The sequence below is a fragment of the Callithrix jacchus genome, chromosome 7, assembly GCF_049354715.1.
Source record: "Callithrix jacchus isolate 240 chromosome 7, calJac240_pri, whole genome shotgun sequence".
Classification (NCBI taxonomy): Eukaryota; Metazoa; Chordata; class Mammalia; order Primates; family Cebidae; genus Callithrix; species Callithrix jacchus.
The window spans coordinates 136,377,602-136,397,274 of NC_133508.1; the positions used below are offsets into that span (position 1 = coordinate 136,377,602).

General features: G+C 36.6%; 1 long non-coding RNA gene across 2 annotated transcripts in view; it reads right to left on the reverse strand.

The window, feature by feature from the left end:
• The window catches only part of LOC118143042 (uncharacterized), a 59,600-nt gene that overhangs the window by 12,522 nt on the left and 27,405 nt on the right, over positions 1-19,673 (reverse strand). For both annotated transcript variants that reach the window (XR_013520579.1, XR_004727092.3), the window contains exon 3: positions 19,203-19,372. This is a non-coding gene — a long non-coding RNA (uncharacterized LOC118143042). The remainder of the gene's footprint in view (positions 1-19,202; positions 19,373-19,673) is intronic.

Genomic DNA, 19,673 nt, shown 5'->3' on the forward strand with positions numbered 1-19,673 from the left:
AAACTCACCAGCCTGTATCCGTGTAGAGTTTATAAGACTTGCATCCATTCATTTATTCTTGACAACAAACCAGTGAGGTGATTGAAGTAGGAATTTTGTTCACCTAATTTTGTAACTAAGAAAACTAAGGCTCAGAGTGCCCAAGTTTCCTAACTTGATGCCTCATCCAAGCAGAATGAAATCAGTTAGTGGCAGAGGTATGGGGTCCCAGCTAGGTTTTGGGATTCCAATCCTGACCTCTATCTCTGACAAGGAATGCCATTCCCTCCTGTTTTAGCAATCCTATTTATTCTATTAAGTATTTTTTTTAAGTTTTGCTTATTTTTCTCCTGTTTGTTTTTCACACCTTATGATTTCTATTTGATTTCCCATTAGGTCCTGCCAACTAAGGGTAAACTCCTAGGATGTGTGTGTTAGGCTTCTGTGAGTGGTAATAACCACAGTGCTGCAAGAATCACTGAACGCATAAATATGACATGACTCTCTTCTTGCCAGTCCCTTCGTGGAAGTGCACGCTGAGCTTAAGGAGAAGCCTGGTGAGAGGTTCAGACTGACAATGTAGACAGAAGTATTTCATCAACATCTACGAAGATTTTATGGGCCCTTCCAGACCTTCCCACAAACTGTGCTCATTAAAATAACAGGCACAGTAATTTGTGCTCTATACTGAGTACAACTTTTGTGATTCAATATTTGTGGTATTTATGGTTTTCTACATTACTGGACCAAAAATGCACAGAATCCAGAATGACAGCAGTCAAAGACAACTTTTCATGTGTACCCTGACCAGGAAAAGGAAGGGAGTTTCTTAAAATTTAATGAGAGGTAGAAAGAAACACTGGTTCTTTTCAACGGTTTAATATTGATAGTCCTTATAGTTGCACTTGTAGCGATTTAGCAATAAAAATTAGATATATTTGGGTGTAATGGTATAGAGTTAGGGAAATTGAGCTGTATTAATCAAATAAAGTGAAGAAAATGTTCATTAACTGCATAGTTTGTAAGCGCCACTTTTTTTTTTTTTTTTTTACTGTTTGTTAGGAAGATGGAGGCATGCACTGGAAACACTAATTCTAATTATTACTGTAAGTGGGAGTTTTTGGCACAAGGTCAAGAAATAATAGGAGAATGTGTGAATCTCTCTATTGAGCTGCAGTAAGCCTAATCATTTGAATAAAGCCAGTTGTTTTTTCTTGGACCGTCTCTGGGCTGTTCAGTGTTCTGGATGAATCTAACACAATCAGGCTGTTCTCTGGTGTATAACCACTTCCTGCTGACTCAGGGCAACTTGCTTCCTCTGCTGTTTATTAAAATGAAACATTCATATTAAAACCCCATTTTTTAGTGATGACCAAATGTACATTAGTAATGACATTATTAAAACTGTTTTGTTTAAAACGAACTTTCACACTAGCGTGTTGCATAGCAGCACAAACAAATCTATCTAATTTCGCTAGAGATGGTTTTAGAAAGCTTGCAGATCTTTCTGGCACTATTATAGAAGGGGATTTGATGTGTGTTTCAGGAGACAATCTAAGTTTTTACGGCCATAAAAAATGAATACTGTTTCCACTACTCTACATAGCAAATAATGTATAATTTATAATTTTTCATTAACATGCAAATGTGAAATAGTGTCTTCTGTGTTTGTGTCTACTAATAATCTATTAAATATTTAGACGCATAGTAAAGAATACTAAAATATTTGGTCTGAGTGCTGTTTAAATAGATTTTCCTTTCTTTTTAAAAATATTTATTTATTTATTAGTTTTTATTTTTGAGATGTAGTCTAGCTCTTTCTCCCAGGCTGCAGTACAGTGGCACAATCTCAGCTCACTGCAACCTCCACCTCCCAAGTTCAGGTGATTCTCATGCCTCAGCCTTTGGAGTAGCTGGGACTAAAGGCACATGTCACCAAGCCTGGCTAATTTTTTTATTTTTAGTAGACGGAGTTTCACTATGTTGGCCAGACTGGTCTCAAACTCTTGACCTCAGGTCATCTCTCTGCCTCGGCCTCCCAAAGTGCTGGGATTACAGATATGAGCCACCTCATCCAACCATGTTCATATATTTACATATGTGAAAATGTGGGAGAAATAGATAAGCAAATAATTCAGTAGTGGCATTTGTGAAATAAGACAACTCAAATTTTTATATAGTTCTCATTACTTTTCATAGCATTTTCACATAGAATGTCTTGGCCAAGCATAGCAACGATATCATGAGGCTGATATTCTCCCCATTTCATGGACCAAAAGAACTAAGCCAATGGTTAACTGGATTGTTTTGTAAATATTTGGCCACTTAGCTGGCACAATGTCCTAGGAGTCATGCTTTATAATGCATTGTACCTCATTGCTACAGTCCAATCTTAGGTATAAGATCAGAGTTACAACGTTTAATACATATATTTGGCTAAGACCATTATATAGTTTGCATTGGCTATAGACTCTGAAATTTTCAGTACTATTTCTAGAGTTCCAAGAGTCTCCATTGGTTCATCCTACAAATATTCATTGAACAAAGCATTATGCTCCTATGTGCTCAGCATTCTTTCAGGAGCCTGATGGGAGCCAGAGATGAATCAGAAACAGACATGCCATCAACACTATAGCAGTAGAGTCCAGAAGACAAACTATGGAAGAAAATTGTGTAATAAAAGTAGTATTGTATCAGATACCAATAAAAGGGTACACAAAATGTTTAAAGGAAAGAAAGAATGCTTTCAGATGGAGAAAGGATTTAGGCAGATTTAATGAGGACTTATAGATCCAGACTCCAGTGATTGAAAGAAACCATTGAAGATTTAAAGCCCAAGCAAGCGGTGTGTTTTTAAGAAGCTTAATCTTAGAGGCCATGTGGAAAACTAGAGGGAGGAAGGATGGTTAGCTGGCTATTACGGTATTTAGGAATAAGGGAACAAATTCTCAAACAAAAGGATGATTGAAATAAACAGAAAAGAAAAACTTCAAGGTCAACATTCTGGAAAACACTGTTTTCAATAAGGCATCAGTGAGGTGTCTATAAAGACTTGGAGCTCCATCAGGATTATGGCAGAATATTGAATCCCTTCTCTCCTCTCTTAGTGTGTTCTGGGTTTTATTTTTACTTTTGTTTTGTAGAGACATGGTCTTGCTATGTTATCCAGGCTAATCTTGAACTCCTGGTCTCAAGTCATCCTCCCACCTTGGCCTCCCAAAGTGCTGGGATTACAGGGCTGAGCTACTGCACCTGGCCTTGTGTTCTGGGTTTTTACATTCTCTTTTACATTTCTGACAATTTTATTATTATTGCCTTCAGTGTAATTTTTATTGATAAGTCTGGTTGCTTTAGGACATTTAAAAGAAATCTAATACAAGTGAAATTATCCTTACAAGTTATATTAATGACTTGATACAGCCCATATCTTTAAGGAATTTGTAGTTGAATGAAAATGTCTTTAATAACTGTGCTGGGATCTCCATATATTGGAAGTGAAATCAAGGACTGGGTTACCTTTTGGCAGTAAGGTAACCTCCACTCACAAACCTTGGCAATCACTCCTTTGGCCAAGCGTGGAGACTGACTTCCATTACAAATGTTAAGCATATTAGAAACAGTCAATCAAATTGAAGTGTAAGTAAGGGAATAGAGAGACAGCTACAAAGATTACACTAATTAAAAATATCACAATGGTTTAAAATCCTCCCAGACTGCATTATGAATATGTTTCAAAGAGACAGTACTTGGGTAATATTTGAAACCACAGGTACCTTTGATTTAATCCTACTACCAAAATGGTGCTGCTATTCCAACAGGTCCACTGTCCTATCTCCCGTTGGTGGGATCCTCTCTAGTAGAACTGTGGCTTTAAAGATGTCTTTATGCACCCACTGGTGAATAATGCTGTGCCCTAGTACATTTTTACATTTTTAAGACTTTCTTATCTAGCTCTCAGGGAAGCCTCCATGCTGCACCTTGACCCCTAGGTGTTATGTCACACACAGAGGCACATCATGATGAAATGTTATATAAAGTCATTTTCATACTTTATAAAGTGGGTTTGTGCTTTGCTGATCTGATAAGAATGTCAAGAATATCTGGAAACATGTCATTCAAGTATTTGAATGATCTTTTAGATTTTTCTATATTACTAATTCTTTTTTTTTTTTTTTTTTTTTTTTTTTTTTTTGAGACAGAGTCTTGTTCTGTTGCCAAGCTCCAGGCTGGAGTGCAGTGGTGCAATCTCAGCTCACTGCAACTTCTGTCTCGTGGACTCAAGCATTTCTCTTGACTCAGCCTCCTGAATAACTTGGACTACAGGCATGTGCCACCATGCCCAGCTAATTTTGTATTTTAGTAGAGACAGGGTTTCACCATGTTGCCCAGGATGGTCTCGATCTCTTGACCTCGTGATTCTCCTGCCTCAGCCTCCCAAAGTGCTGGGATTACAGGCGTGAACCACTGCGCCCAGCCACTAATTCTTAATTACATATGACAATGGGTATACCATTTAGGGTATAATCAGAGAAGCAGAATACCTGTATGGTGCCTGGTATATGGTGGGCTCCCAGTAAATAATCATTTATAATGAATGAATGGTCTTCTGATACTTATGAAACAATATGGATACTCTGTGCCTAGAGTAGGAAAGTCATCATGAAATCACTTTTCTAGTGTAATTGCCATCTGATGTATCCACATCAAACATATCAAATCTCTTTTCATGACAGTGCAGTCCCACAAATTGAAAGGGAACCACAGAGATAAGCTACCTTTACCTTAGCTTTACCAGAGGACTGATATCTTGTCCTGCAAAATTTGCTTTACTTTCACATAAAATACACAGTCATTCTCAAATGCAAATAAGCTAACTAGGATTGGGTTGACTAGAGGGGTAATTTGTCTCAAAAAAAAACATAAAGATTGATAACTTTCTGATCTGAGAACTGCTCACCTTAGCACTGCCATCAAGACTCAAATTCAACAGGTATAGGGTAGATTACAGGGCATAAGAATCATTGTTTTAGTATGGTTCCCATGATAACTGTGTCACAAAGCCAGGCTTAGAAATCATGGGCCTCCAGCATACACAACTGGCATCAGGGTCATTCATAGTTGGCAGCGGGTCAGTGACAGTCTGAGGTGGAAGAGCACAGGAAACCATGGTCCCCAGAATCCACGAATCTGATAAAACTTGTGAGAAACATTTTTTTTAATTGTATATAGGAGTTAAACAGAAGAAACTTGTTATAGCCACATTAACAAAACACTATTTTTACAGATCAGCTTACAGCTCATGAGAAAGGTTTTTTTTATATGAATGGCTTTACCACCCTATGGTTGTTGTGAAGTCACTTGTCAGCCTAGGACAAGTAGAGTGTGATCCCACAGAGAAACTCATGGAGTCTCACGAAAATCTGCTTAATGGCAAGGGAATCAGAAAATGTTTTAAAAGGACAACTTTTACCCTGATTATAATAGCATGTGAGGGAATTTTAAGTGTGGGAAGCAAAGATGTGACAATATAGTACATCCAAGGATAGCTAAGAGAAATTTATCAGTAGGAATAACAGAGTTGATGACTCATAAACGATTGGTAATTAGGTTCTACAGTAAGCTGCAATCCTATCAGAGAAATGAAGGCATTCTTAATTGTTTTTATGAGACTCCTCAGAGGCCAAATATGATTCCCTGCTTGGCACAAACTAAACCATAATGGAAGTTAAACTGTTGTCACAGAGAAGAAAATGAGTAGCAGGAATCTAGATGTTCGCCTTTTCCTTTGTAAAGTTCATACTGTGTGCAAGACCCATGGTTAAGATGGTAGAAGCGGTGAGCTTAGGTAAGTATATTGTACCAGGCATACTTCCTAGAGTGTATAAAATGAACACTGCCAGGTTCTGGGTGTAGCTTTTCCTAGTTAAACATGGAGTGGAGTGTGTCCCTAAGAATACAATCTTAGCTCTTACTGGCAGTTATACAATCACAGCAGTTTTATGAGAATTAAAAATGGCCATCAAAACATGGAGATACATAAAGCTATTTAAGAGACTTTCTCAGATAAGGTGATTAACCAAGTCAATAAGTTGAAATAATATTTCCATTATTTTCCTAGATCTTTTTGTCCTGTATATGTATGATGATCTATCTGATAGCCACAAACACCAATAATATAGCATTGATACTTGGAGTGACAGTGTTGTTTAAATTTTTACTTTCAAAGAGCTTAATTTCTGCCAGGCCTGATTTTTTTTTTTCTTTTTTTTAGGTCTCATCTTATGAGCTTGTGCTGATTTGCTGATTTACATATCTCCACTGGCTGAAAATCATATCTGTTCCTTAGGTCCAATTTTCAAGTTCCAAGCATTGGCAGTGTGACCACAAATATCTGTGATCTGATGTTTTATTTGATTTTTGTGTGTTTGTTTTAATGGAAGCGTAGAAAGGGAGGGAAGAAGGGAGAGGACTATTTGATTTGCTGTCTAGCCAACACAATTCTAAAAAGCATTAAGCGGAAACTGCTACAAGTGTTTATTTTCTAACTCTTTCTTGTATAATGGGAACAGTCAAGATCTGAACGAGAGTTGATATAAGGTTCGTGATTTTATGATAAGCATAACAGCCAGTGGATAGACTAAACCCCAGTGACAGCTGTGATGGTTCTTGGAATCAGACATCCTTCAATAACATGTTCCCCCAAAGCTTATAGACACTGTTGTAGAGGAGGGTCAAGGCTTATGGCAGATGTTGAATGTCTCTGAGCTATGTGAAATTTTTCTCTGTGGATTCGTGCCTAACAACCATTACATCAAACCACAGGTACAACGAAGCCCATTTTCCTCTTTGACATGATACTGTTGTTTCTCTAGAGGCAAAGCCTTATGCTATTACTAGCTGAAAAAGACACGTCTCTAAAAGCTGAAAGAGTGCAGACACAGAATTGGGAACGATTGGGCTATTCCGACCATGAGAATATAAAGCAATAATTTTGCCCAGCACAAACAATGTAGCTCATTACAGTTTGGTGTCTTGGAACAAGGACACCTGAAATAACAATAATCATTGCCTAAAAAATTAATTTTGTGGAAATTCTTATAATGTTAGCATACTTCACAGATATGATTCTACCCAACTATAACCTTTGTTATAACAGCTAATGATCATTTTTTTTTCCATAGAAAAAGAAAACCTGACTGCTTCATTGATTTATTCATTAAAGGAAATCTTGTAATTGAGCAATCGAGCCAAGTTTACTATGAGCATCTGATAAAAGGAAGTTAGGAAGATGATAAACGTCCAAATATCAGTGAATGTCTGTAATACCTATTGAACTACTTGTAACTCATCAGGAAATACTGGATGCACAAAAATTCCCTTGGTTCTGCAGAGAAAGTTAAAGGAAGTAAAAGTAAAATTTCTCTACTCACTATTCTTGGAAAAACAATCTATTTTAAGAATAGTAGCAGAAAAATTGTAAGAAATGACTAAGAAACAAAAATTACGGGGGTGACTCAAATTACTAATAATATTAATATGTAAAACTGTCATCTTGAATTTGAACTCCTGACCTCAGGTGATCCACCCACCTTGGCCTCCCAAAGTGCTAGGATTTCAGGCGTGATCCAACGCACCCGGCAGCTGTCATCTTAATAGTTCTTAAAAATGTTATTTATGATCTCATTTTATAAGCACAATAATAAAATGACTTGCCTCTCATAAATCTCATACTCCTATCAGATCCTGGCCAATGCTCCTATCTTCTCACTACCAGAGTAACTCTTCTTTCCATACGTTTCTGTCAGTGAGCTACAGAGAAAGTTTAGAAAAGTTCAGTAGAAAAATATACCTGAAGTTTGATTACAGAATGTACATGTCTTTTTTTTTTTTTTTTTTAAGACAGGGTTTCACCATATTGGTCAGGCTGGTCTCGAATTCCTGACCTCAGGTGATCCACCTGCCTCAGCCTCCCAAAGTGCTGGGATTACAGGTGTGAGCCACCAGGCCCGGCTCTGGATGTACATGTCTTTGACCCTGAATGTCAGATATGATTTACTCTCCAGGATTTGTTGATCTTTGGTGAGAATAATCTACCAGACCTGGTGAAGAATGAGGAGAAGGATAAAAGACATCTAGTTGTGTGATTCTAGTTTAGTTAAAGAGTACTTCAAGGAGCGAGTTTTCCTGAAAATTAGCCAGAGGCCCCAGTTCACAGAAGTCCATCTGCAGGTTGGCCTCTTTGTCTCCCACACGGAAGGAAGCTATCATCATGTGTTCTCAAACCCCTGCAATTCTGTCACTTTGCAAGATATATCTAGTAATTATAAAAAAAAAAAATGAAAAAAGTTAAATGGATATTCTAGCAACTGCTAGAGAGCAGATGTCTTGAATAGGCAAGACAATACTTCGCAAGATATATTGTTTACTTTTTCCTGATACTATGGTTTGTTTTTGGTTCAGTGAATAAAACAGACAATCTCCTTTGTGCATTCTCACGGACCAGAAGCATTTTTAAAAAAGTTCTTTCCAGGCGTACACAGTGGCTCATGCCTATCATCCCAGCACTTCTGGAGGCCAAGGCAGGTGGATCACTTGAAGTCAGGAGTTCGAGACCAGCCTGACCAACATGGTGAACTTGGTCTCTACTAAAAATACAAAAGTTAGCTGGGCATGGTGGCACACACCTGTAATGCCAGCTACTCAGGAGGCTGAGACAGGTGAATCGCTTGAACTTGGGTGAGCTGAGATGGCACCACTGCATTGCAGCCTAGGAGACAGAGCAAGATTCTGTCTAAAATCAATTAGTTAATAAGTTCTTTCTAAACAGAAATGAATATCCAGTTTTAAAAAATTAGTTTGCAGTATATTGTCACAAAAATATTCATATAATAGTGTGCACTTTTATTTTTCTTTGCACTTAATTTTTCTAAGTATTCTAAATATGAGAATGAATCATTACAAAGCATTAAATTTGAATAGTTTAGCAACATTGACCAGTAATCTCAAAATATTTTTATAACTTGAGCTTTTTGTGACCATTTAAAAAAGAAGTATACATTTAAGTTACTACATGATATACTCTATGTCTGCTGTGATCCCTTTAACAAAGTTTTTAATTCTAGAAAATAATAAATTTAGAAAGCCTAAAATTTTACCTTGTTTTAAAAAAACATAATATTACGTATATAAAACTTTATCAGAGTTAAGCTGAGAAGCTAAGCAGAAAAGTTTAGTATTATTTATGATTTCATGACTTGTAACATAATTTGAGCCTTACCTACTAATCTAGTTTAAATCCAAGTTTTTTCTTGTTTTTGCTTCCCCTCGCCTCCCAGTATCATAACAGAACTCCTTTAAAGATGTGAAACAGATTTCATACCTTCTTCCTAGTGGTGATCTTTCAGGAAAAAAACCTCTCACCATTTAGACAAGGAGTATGCCAAATGGGAAGTGGAAACTCAACACACATTTCATTAATTTGATCTAAGCAAATACCCTAAAGAGATAAATCAGTCTGAAATAGCCACACAATTTCCAGCTATGTTGTGCTTCTTAACAAAATATAAAGTCCAGTGTTAAAGTCACTTACCGTCTCTATTGCAGGAATTAAATTATTTGGGTTGGTTATCTACATGGATCTAATTAAAGGTCAGAGTGCCAAATCTCCCTTCACTTTGTAATGCATAGACCTAGCCTTTGTTCTGTGCCCCTGGGCCTTATGGTAAAAAAATGAAAGCAATTAAGCAGTTTCTGGGAATTATCTTATTAAGAATTGCAAACTCATCTGCCACAAAGAGAAATGATAGTAGAAGGCTGACAAATGTCTAAAGAATGTAGCTAGAAGCACAGAGATGGAAATGAAGATGAAATGGGGAGAAGGCAAGTATGAGTGTGATCATCAAACACATGCTTATTTACATTCATGCTTTCAACAAACATCTATTGCAGGCTTACCAGGGTGAGATACCATTTTAGGCACTTGGAATAGAGAAGTGAACAAATTAAAGTCACTTTGCAAGATGTATCTAGCAATTATCAAAAAAATGAAAAAACTTCTATAACTGAAGTGTTCGGCAGATTGCAGAAAATCTATGATTACTATAGATTTATGAGAGAGAGAAAAGAGGTGGATAGGACAGGTATTCTGGGGAAAGCGTAGAGAAGAGTTTCTGAATGACCAGGAGAGGCTTAGGAAATGCTTCCAAAAACAGTAAAGTTTGTTCTCCTCATGAAGGATGGTGTTAGCTGGTTGCCTCTCACAAAAGAGAACTCGAGAGAGATGGATAAATAATATTTACATGGAAAAAGTTGTATGTTTGAACCTGGCATATTAAGTGAGTGTTAATGAGGTTGTCTGTCAGGTAGGCTTTTTTCTCTCTTCATTTCTTTGTATTTTTAAGTTCAGAGATAGGGTCTCACTATATCACTCAGGCTGGAGTGCAATGGTGGGATCGTAGCTCACTACAACCTCAAAGTCCTGAGCACAAGCAACCCTACCACCTCAGACTCCCAAGTAGCTATGACTACAGGCACACACCACAATGCTCAGCTAATTAAAAAAATTTTTTTTTGATAGAGTCAGGTTCTCACTATATTTCCCAGGCTGGTCTTGAATTCCTGCATCAAACGATCCTCCTGCCTCAGCCTCTGAAAGTGCTGGGATTACAGGTGTGAAACACCAGGCCCAGCTCAGGTCATTGTAATTGAAGAAAACGATAAGTCAGGAGACAGATCATGAAGGTACGTTTATACCATGGTTTAAACTTTATGCCAAAAGCAATGTGAGGCCATAAAATGATTTTAAGTTCAAGGATGATGTAGTGAGGTTTCTGAACTGAAGTCTAGCACATATACATAAGTCCCTTGGTATTGGGTCTACTTGACTGCTGAGGGAATTCTGTTTTACTGGCTAAGAGTGATAGCACAGTATAGTGGGAAAGGCACTGAACTCACCACCAGCCGAAGCTACCTGTGGGACTCTGGACAACAGTCTCAAAAACTCCAGACTAATTTTCTTCTTTGCAAATAAGAAGGTTGGACAAATGATCTTTAAGGGTTCTTTTGCTTGAAATTTCTGCGCTCTTTTTTTTTTAAAATCATTTTGGACTCTACCACTTTATAAATAAAACTAATGAGAGACTGCCCTTGCCTTATCTCAATTCTGAAGAGAGAAACAGTGAGTCACATGACCAAAATAAGCCTATCACCTAGTTAGATAGTGATATTGTCCATTTAATGAGGCTTTCTTAGAGATAGAATTCTGGTTATAAAACCACACAGTATGTTGATTTGTGACAGAAGCCACAAGAGGATGGTACACATGGGTGGAAAATAATTAATTTCCACACCTCCTACTTAAGCAGGAGTCCAGCTATGTAGAATAAGAATAAAAGTGAAATATTATAAGTCCATCTGTAGATTTTGTTTTTTTACTGAAGTGGGCCAATAAATTTTAACATTACTGCCAACTCAACTTTTACTTTAAAAAAATTCCAGTAAAAAAAAAATCATAATTTCAGCTTCGTGGTGGTTTTGATTTTAAAAAGAGAAGGAATAGGGGAGTCAGAAACAGTTTCAGTCTTCGTGAGGCTGAGCTTTATAGTTTCTCTGATTTGAAAGTAAGACACCTCAATGCAATAATATTATACAAGGTAACTTGAATTCTAAATTACAGGAGTATTCTCAGCACTTCTAACTGCTGGTTTGGCACTCTGACAGGAAACATTTTGAGTCTCAGACATGGGCAGCTGGGCCATTTCACATTTATCTTAAAAAGCTTTCTGGAAATTATGGATTTTTGCTTTCGATTTCAAATGAATATAGTACACATGTAAACTATGAAGCAATCTCGCAAATTCAAGTGGAAGCAGGACTATTGTCTATGGAAGAGGCTAATATTTTAAAAGCAAAATAAAATAAATAAGATGTATTTAAACAGGCATTTAAGTTAAGAATAAGGACAACTTGGAAATGCAAGGAGTGCTTCATGGGAGTTACTCGTAGATATTCACATGAATGGTAAAAAGTAAATCGGTGCAGCGAATGGATAAGTTAACTCCACAAAACAAATCTTCCTCTTTAGTTAAGAATGCTCTTACCACCAAAATTGAATGCAGTCTTTAGTTTTTCAGGTCACAGAGTCAATATAGTGACATAGGTCAAATTAATTGTATCACCTGCTCACATCAGAATGGCTGACAGAATTAGAAACTATAAAATATCTAGAAAAACATTCTTGAGATGACCACCACTAAATAAAAGCTAATTTCAGTCTTTTAGATAATCTGCATATAGCAGTACATTCCAGTCTTACTCATTGTCTCAGTTTGAAGATTTATCTTGATCATAGTGTGGTTGGAGAAATCAGTATCATTTTATACAACATTGCTTGGTACAAAGTGACTGATAGTTCTAAGTCCTATACTTAAGTAGATGAGTTCCAGACCTTCATTTGCTTTTGTCAAAATAATTCTGGGACGTTCTGGTACCAATAAAAATTAGACTAAATTCTAATTTGAAATTTTTTAGTAAAATAAAATTCCATTACATTACAGTGAGATTTTAGCTCTTTGTGTGTATGTCATATGCACATGCATATTAACCCACATGACTAAGATGGAAAACTATAGAAGATATATACATTATACTTAAATATTACAGAAGATCCTGACTCATGATGGCTCAGCTTACAATTTTTTAATTTTATGATGGTGTGAAAGTTCTATGCATTCAGTATGCTCCCCAATGTGGGATGGGTTACCTTTGGAGATATTCACCATAAATTAAAAATATAGAAAGTCAAAAACACTTTCAACTTACAATATTTTCAACTTATGATGGGTTTATCATTGACAGGATCTGCACAGTATTAGGAGAAACTAATGGATTTCTCATATACTCAATAAACATAGTTTTCTTTTAGCATATAGAAATATTTATTTTATGTTATGAGCATAGTAAAGGTGTTAACTCTTTTGTACCTGAATCTATGACCCACTCATTTATTAAAAAATTATATTGTTAGCTTAATATATGCTAGCCACCTATATCTTCTGCATGTATTATATTAGATTGTGTGCTTTTGTCATCAAAAAGAATTCAATAATAAAACCATATGATTGTAGCAGAATAATCCATGTAAAATATTAATTGTTTATTTCACAATTACCAGTTTATCATAAAGGATATCACAAGGGATGCAGATGCAGAGACACATGGGGCCAGGTATGAGGAAAGGCGCAGAGCTGTCCCATTAACCTTACCCTACACTCGGAAGCTGATCTCCACAATGATGTTCATTCACATATTTTTATTTATTAAATAATTATTGGGTGTCTGATATACTCTAGATATTGTTTTAGGCATGAGGGAGGGGGTAGATCTGTGAACATATCCTCAAAATCTCTTCCTTCACAGAGTTTATATTTTGGTGGAGAAGAAACTGTAAGTTTTATAGTTGTGAATGATGGCAGTGCTGTAGAGAAAATTAGAGCAGGCTGAACAGGGATGCAGAAAATTGGTGGGGGGGTGGCAATTTAGAATAAGGAATCCGGGTAGACTTTACTAAGTTGGCACAGAGTAGTAGCAATATCGGTAATGCACCTTCATTCCACTTATACGTGGTTAAGTGGTTAAAATATTTAACACTGAGCAGCTAAGTAGATATTTTATGTGGTAGCCTTCCAAAAATCTCAACGTCCTAACACCTAGAGCCTGCAAGTATTAAATAATATGTTCAGAGATACTTTGCAGATGTGATTAAATCAATCGTATCAAGATGAGGAAATTTTCCTGGATTATCAAGGTGGGCCTGATACAATCACAGAAGTTCTTATAAAAAGGATGCAGGAGGAGGCAGAGTCAGGAGAAGGCCATGTGATAACAGAAGCAGAGGGAAGCCCAGAGACAGAAGATGCTACACCAGTGGTTTTGAAGATGAAGGAAAGGGTCCTAAGCCAAGGAATACAGTTGACCTCTGGAAGTTAGAGAAGGCAAAGACATGAATCTGGGATTCAGAAGGCACTAGCCCTGCTGACGCCTTGATTTTAGCCCTGTAAGATTCATATGCTATTTATGATTGTTCAAATCCAAGAGTTCTGCACATAGTCTGTGTCTTATGAATACAGCAAGATGTACTGATTAAGAACTCAAGATCCTCAATAGCTGGCTTGGAATTCCAGCCCTGCCACTTGCTATTTGTGAGACACAGTTATTTAACATATCTGTGACCCATTGGACATATACATTGTACATATACAATGTACAATGAGGCACAGAGTACATTGTGATGATGGCAGTAGTACCTATGGAATAGGGGTTTTACAAAGAGCTAGTAATTGTAAAATGTAGTAGAATTTTTTGATATATAACAGTTAAATAAGTAAACTGGGTTTAGAGGCAAACACTCAAGTTAATATTGTAGTTACATCATTTTATAGATCATAATGTGAGCCATGAAACTTAACTTATTTCAAACCTTGTTTTGTTAGCTGACAATACTACTTATATTGCCACTGTATGACTATTTTGAGCATCACAAAAGTCATATGAAAAAGTAGAGTCTGGTTTGTCCATCCATTTACAAATATTTAATAAACATCTACTATGAGTCAGTCACTCTCATGAGTCCTGGAATTATAGTGAAGAATATCACAAACATATTCCTTTTCCTGATGGCAATTTTATTCTAGTTAGGAACACAGAAAATAAGCAGGTAAATGAATAATTTCAGGTATTGATGAGTGTGCAATGAAGAAAAATTAGAAAATGTGTCTCTGATGACTTTACATTTGAGCCAATACCTGAATATTGAAATAAAGCTAATCGTACTATGATATGGGAAAGTGGTTTCACAAAGAGAGGACAGCAAGAAAAATTTTGTAGCAATTTCAATGTTCAAAAAGTCAAAAGGTCAGTTTGGCTAAAGTGTAGTGAATAAGGGAAAGGATGATACAAGATGAAATCAGAGAGTCAGACATGGTCCAAAAACTTGGATTTTATTCTACTTATATTGAAAACCAAAGAAAGCTTCTATGATAGAAATTTATATTTTTTTAAATTATGGTGGTTGTAGTGTGATAGATATTTAAAGCAAACATACGTTCTTTATTTTAAAATATTTTTATTTTATTTATTTATTTATTTTGAGGCTGAGTTTAGCTCTTGTTACCAAGGCTGGAGTGCAATGGCAAGATCTCAGCTCACCGCAACCTCCACCTCCTGCGTTCAGCCAATTCTCCTGCCTCAGCCTCCTGAGTAGCTGGGATTACAGGCACGCGCCACCATGCCCAGCTAATTTTTTGTATTTTTAGTAGAGGCGGGGTTTCACCATGTTGACCAGGATGGTCTCAATCTCTTGACCTGGTGATCCACCCGCCTCGGCCTCCCAAAGTGCTGGGATTATAGGCTTGAGCCACCGTGCCCGGCCTAATATTTTTATTTTTTAATTGACACAATTTACATATTTTTGAGGTACACTTTGATGTTTCTATGCATATATATTTTGTATAATGATCCAATCAGGGGAGTTGTGTATCCATCACCTCTTGCATTTATTATGTCTTTGTGGTGAGAACATTCAAAATCATCCCTTCTAGGAATTTTGTAATATATAATATTATACTATACTGTTAACTAGTTACCCTACTTACTGTGCAATAGAACCCCAGAACTTATTCCTCTTGAGTGTAACTATGTACCCATTGACCAACTTCCTCTCACCTTCCCTCCCTTCCTAGTCTCAGGTAGCCACTGTTCTACTTTCTGCTTCTGTATCATATATATTTAGATTCCACATACGGGTAAGATCATGCATTCATATTTCTGTGTGTGGCTTATTGGCTTATTTAACTTAACATGATGTTTTCCAGTTTCATCTATATTATTGCAAATGACAGGAGTTCATACCTTTTTGTGACTGGGTAGTATTCCATTGTGTATATATACCACATTTTATCCATTCATCCATTGATAGACACAGGCTGATTCCCTATCTTGGCTATTGCGAATAGTGCATCTGCATGGGGATGCAGACATCTCTCTAATGTACTGACTTCACTTCCTTTATGTACATACCCAGAATTGGGACTGCTGGATCATATGCTGGTTCTATTTTTCGTTTTTTTTTTTTAATAACATCATTACTCTTTTTCTTAATGGCTGTACTAGTTTAAAATCCCACCAACAGTCCTCAAAGTGTTGCCTTTTAGCCATATCCTTGCCAAAAGTTGTTTTCTTTTGTGTTCTTTATTTTATTAGAAGCCTATTCATTCTCATTAGAAGCCTCTCCCATTCTCAAGAGTATATTCAGATACATTTCCAGGAATGGGAAGACATGTTGCTTATAGAGGGGAAAAGGTGTACATCAGTAACTATCTCTCTCTCTCTTTGTTACCCAGGCTGGAGTGCAATGGCACGATCTCGGCTCACCGCAAACTCCACCTCCTGGGTTCAGGCAATTCTCCTGCCTCAGCCTCCAGAGTAGCTGGGATTACAGGCACGCGCCACCATGCTAATTTTTTGTATTTTTAGTAGAGACGGGGTTTCACCATGTTGACCAGGATGGTCTCGATCTCTTGACCTCGTGATCCACCCGCCTTGGCCTCCCAAAGTGCTGGGATTACAGGCGTGAGCCACCACACCCGGCCAATAACTATCTCTTTCTAAGCAATTCTCTCTTTCTCTTATCTACCTATCATGTATCTACTTATATCTCCCATTTTATCTATAATAGATATAGATGAATTCCAGCCCACAGGCTAAATCCACCTGATACATCTAGTTTTTTGTGAATATGGTTTTATGGAACACAGCCATGCCGATTGTTTATTATTTGTATTGTCTACAGTTGGCAGGGTGGAGTGGTTATGGCAGAGACCAAATAATCTTTAATACCCCAAATCTTTACTATCTAAATAGGAAAAAAATAGACAGAAACAAACGAACAAAAAACGCTGCCAGCCTCTTTTTTTTAACTTTGATTTTCCACAATACATTATTCATCCTGCTCTTGTCCTGGTCTTGGGGTGAAGTTCCCTAGCCTACCTTCCTCTCCTTCTTGCTCATTTACCACCAAACCTAATTTCAGCATTTCCTTCATCTTTCTTGCCAGTGGCTGTGCTTCACTTCCTATACTTCGACATTTTTGGGTGGTCGATATCCACGTTTTAGCTTTGCCTGATGATTCTTTTGCTATATTCTAATTCACAGTTTTTGCAGGAATGATGTACGTATATTAAATCACATATTCAAGCACAACAGAAATTCATGCTGCCATTTAACTTCATGGACTTTTAATATTTGGATAGATTCAAAATGCAAATAAATTCCTTCTCTTCTTCATTTTCCACTACAAGTGGGACTTTTAAAATTCGCATTGAGGATGAAGAAATCACATAGCTGGCAGGCATGTCGCTTCAAGCAGAGATCTCTTTTATTGACAGTCATAGCATAATAGAGTCTTAGAAAGAATATCCGTTTGCAGTCCATTCACAGATATTCCCCACATCCATAATTTTAAATAGTCAACATCATGATGTCCCTTTGTTCTGTTGACAATCATTCTGCTGCATGGTTATGTAATAATGAGTGTGTTACTTATTTTTTCTGGACTTTAGTTTCCTCTGTCACAAAATGAGGAGTAAAATCAGATTGTCTCTAAAATTCCTTTAAACTCACAGGTTCTCTAATATATTTTGAATTCTCTAAAATTAAGCCTTGTCCAAAACATGATCCTTGAGCAAATACATGGTGAATATTAAATGAGTTCACTTCTTTACCAAGCCCCCTGTGCAAGATAACATGTCTGTACCACCCTCTCATGCTGGTGACACAAAGCTGCTGTTTTCAGTGGTCGCTGTTGAATGCATTCACTGCCTTGATCTCTTTGGAATAGTTCTTAACACACGTGTTCAGAACTAGCTGGAATCACATCTCACATCTGTGATTCTTTCAGAAATAAAAAACGTTCACACCCTGAAACAGCTCCTTTTTATTCCTGACAGAACAGCTAGGTCTCTGTAAATTCAGGAAGTTATCGAGTGTGCCTGCCAGGAGGTAGGGGATTTTGCAAATATTTAAGTCAGATAATATTTTCTCACAAACGTAAACAAAGTCCTTAGTTTACCGTATGTTGTCTAGCAGGGCAAAGGAAGAATAGATCCAAATGAAACAGTGGCCTTAAGAAAATCAAAACACCATAGCCGCCTTTAAGAAGTACTGGGTTCATCTTTCTACTTTGCCATAGCTTTCTTTAATCAGATGAAGGTAATAAGTTGATTAGGCTTTACAAGCATCAAGAAAAGTCAGAACCACTTAAACTAAAAAATAGGACTCAGGATGTAAATTATTCACAGTTCATTAGACTAAGACAAGCATTTCTCAAACATTTCTGTATGCTTGAGAAAAGCGACATATTGAACCCTATTTTACTGGGAGGCTCAAAATGGCAATTAACAGTCTTAAGCTGCATATAAAACCCAATATGAACTGCATTTACAAGAAAATTGTGTGAGAATCAAATTATGTTATCTTTGGTTTGAAGAACTAAGAAATAATTGCCAATAAGTATTCATGTATAGGACCAATTTTTTTGAAACAAGTTATTTTAATTACTACTAGTGTCAGGAGTACGTGAGGGTGATTTTATTAGATTTAATGTGTTTAGTGGAGCTGCCTGACTGTGGCTGCTATTCTTGACAAGACATTAAAATTTATTTTATACTTGCATTTTTCATTGCAGACCGCTGCTATAATAAAATTATATTTTAAGTTAATCTCTTATTTTGCAATACTTTTTAAAAACTTCTGCTGATAAAACAGAGCTGAATGATGAATTGCACAGCAATATTTTTAAAAGCTGCAGAACATCTACTGAACTAGTAGGAAGCAAATAATGGACTTAACAGTTGTGAACTCCTCCCAATATCTAATATAAGACGTATTAGATAACATCTGTTTATATTAGATCACTTGATGATTATTCTACTTGTTGTTTTGTCTACAGTCTCTGCTTTGACACAACTTTAGTAATTTGAAATTTCCTGATCCTTCAAGCACATTTGTCTGCCTTAAAGTCCCTACCCTCTACATGGCAAACAAACAAAAAAATGTTTGTAAGAGAAATGAAACAAAAACTAAAGTGTATATTAGGCCATTGAAAGCAAACAAAACAAGCTGGAAACTGTCTTTTACCATATGATGTGTTAAGTTCTCTGAAAACTCACCCAGAAAGAGAGCATCATTCTTCGTGGCGAGCAGACTGAAAATTCAGTATGTCTGAGGTTGACATATGTGGACTTCTTTTCACCCCATCAAAAAGTTAACTGCTTTTTCACTCAGGGATATTTTCTCGTTTCGGTCCTTGTAAATTTTCTTCACTCTGAACACCTAAAGGCTTGGCAAACATATACCTAGATTAACCTATTTACTTGCAGCCGTGAATAGAGCAAAACTCAAAGATTATAGTTCAATGTTTACATTAACATCATGTGATATAAATGAACACTTTGCTAGGTTTCCATTGACTATTAATTAGCAGTCATTCTACAATGAAAGAGCTTTTGGATGGTCTGGAGAAAAAGTCAGAACCTGAAATAGAAGTGAACTGCAGTTATAAAAATAAATCCCTAGAAAGAAGAGAAGAGAAAAGAGAGAAATGTTCTAATCTTACCTTCATCATAATATTATTAGCATTT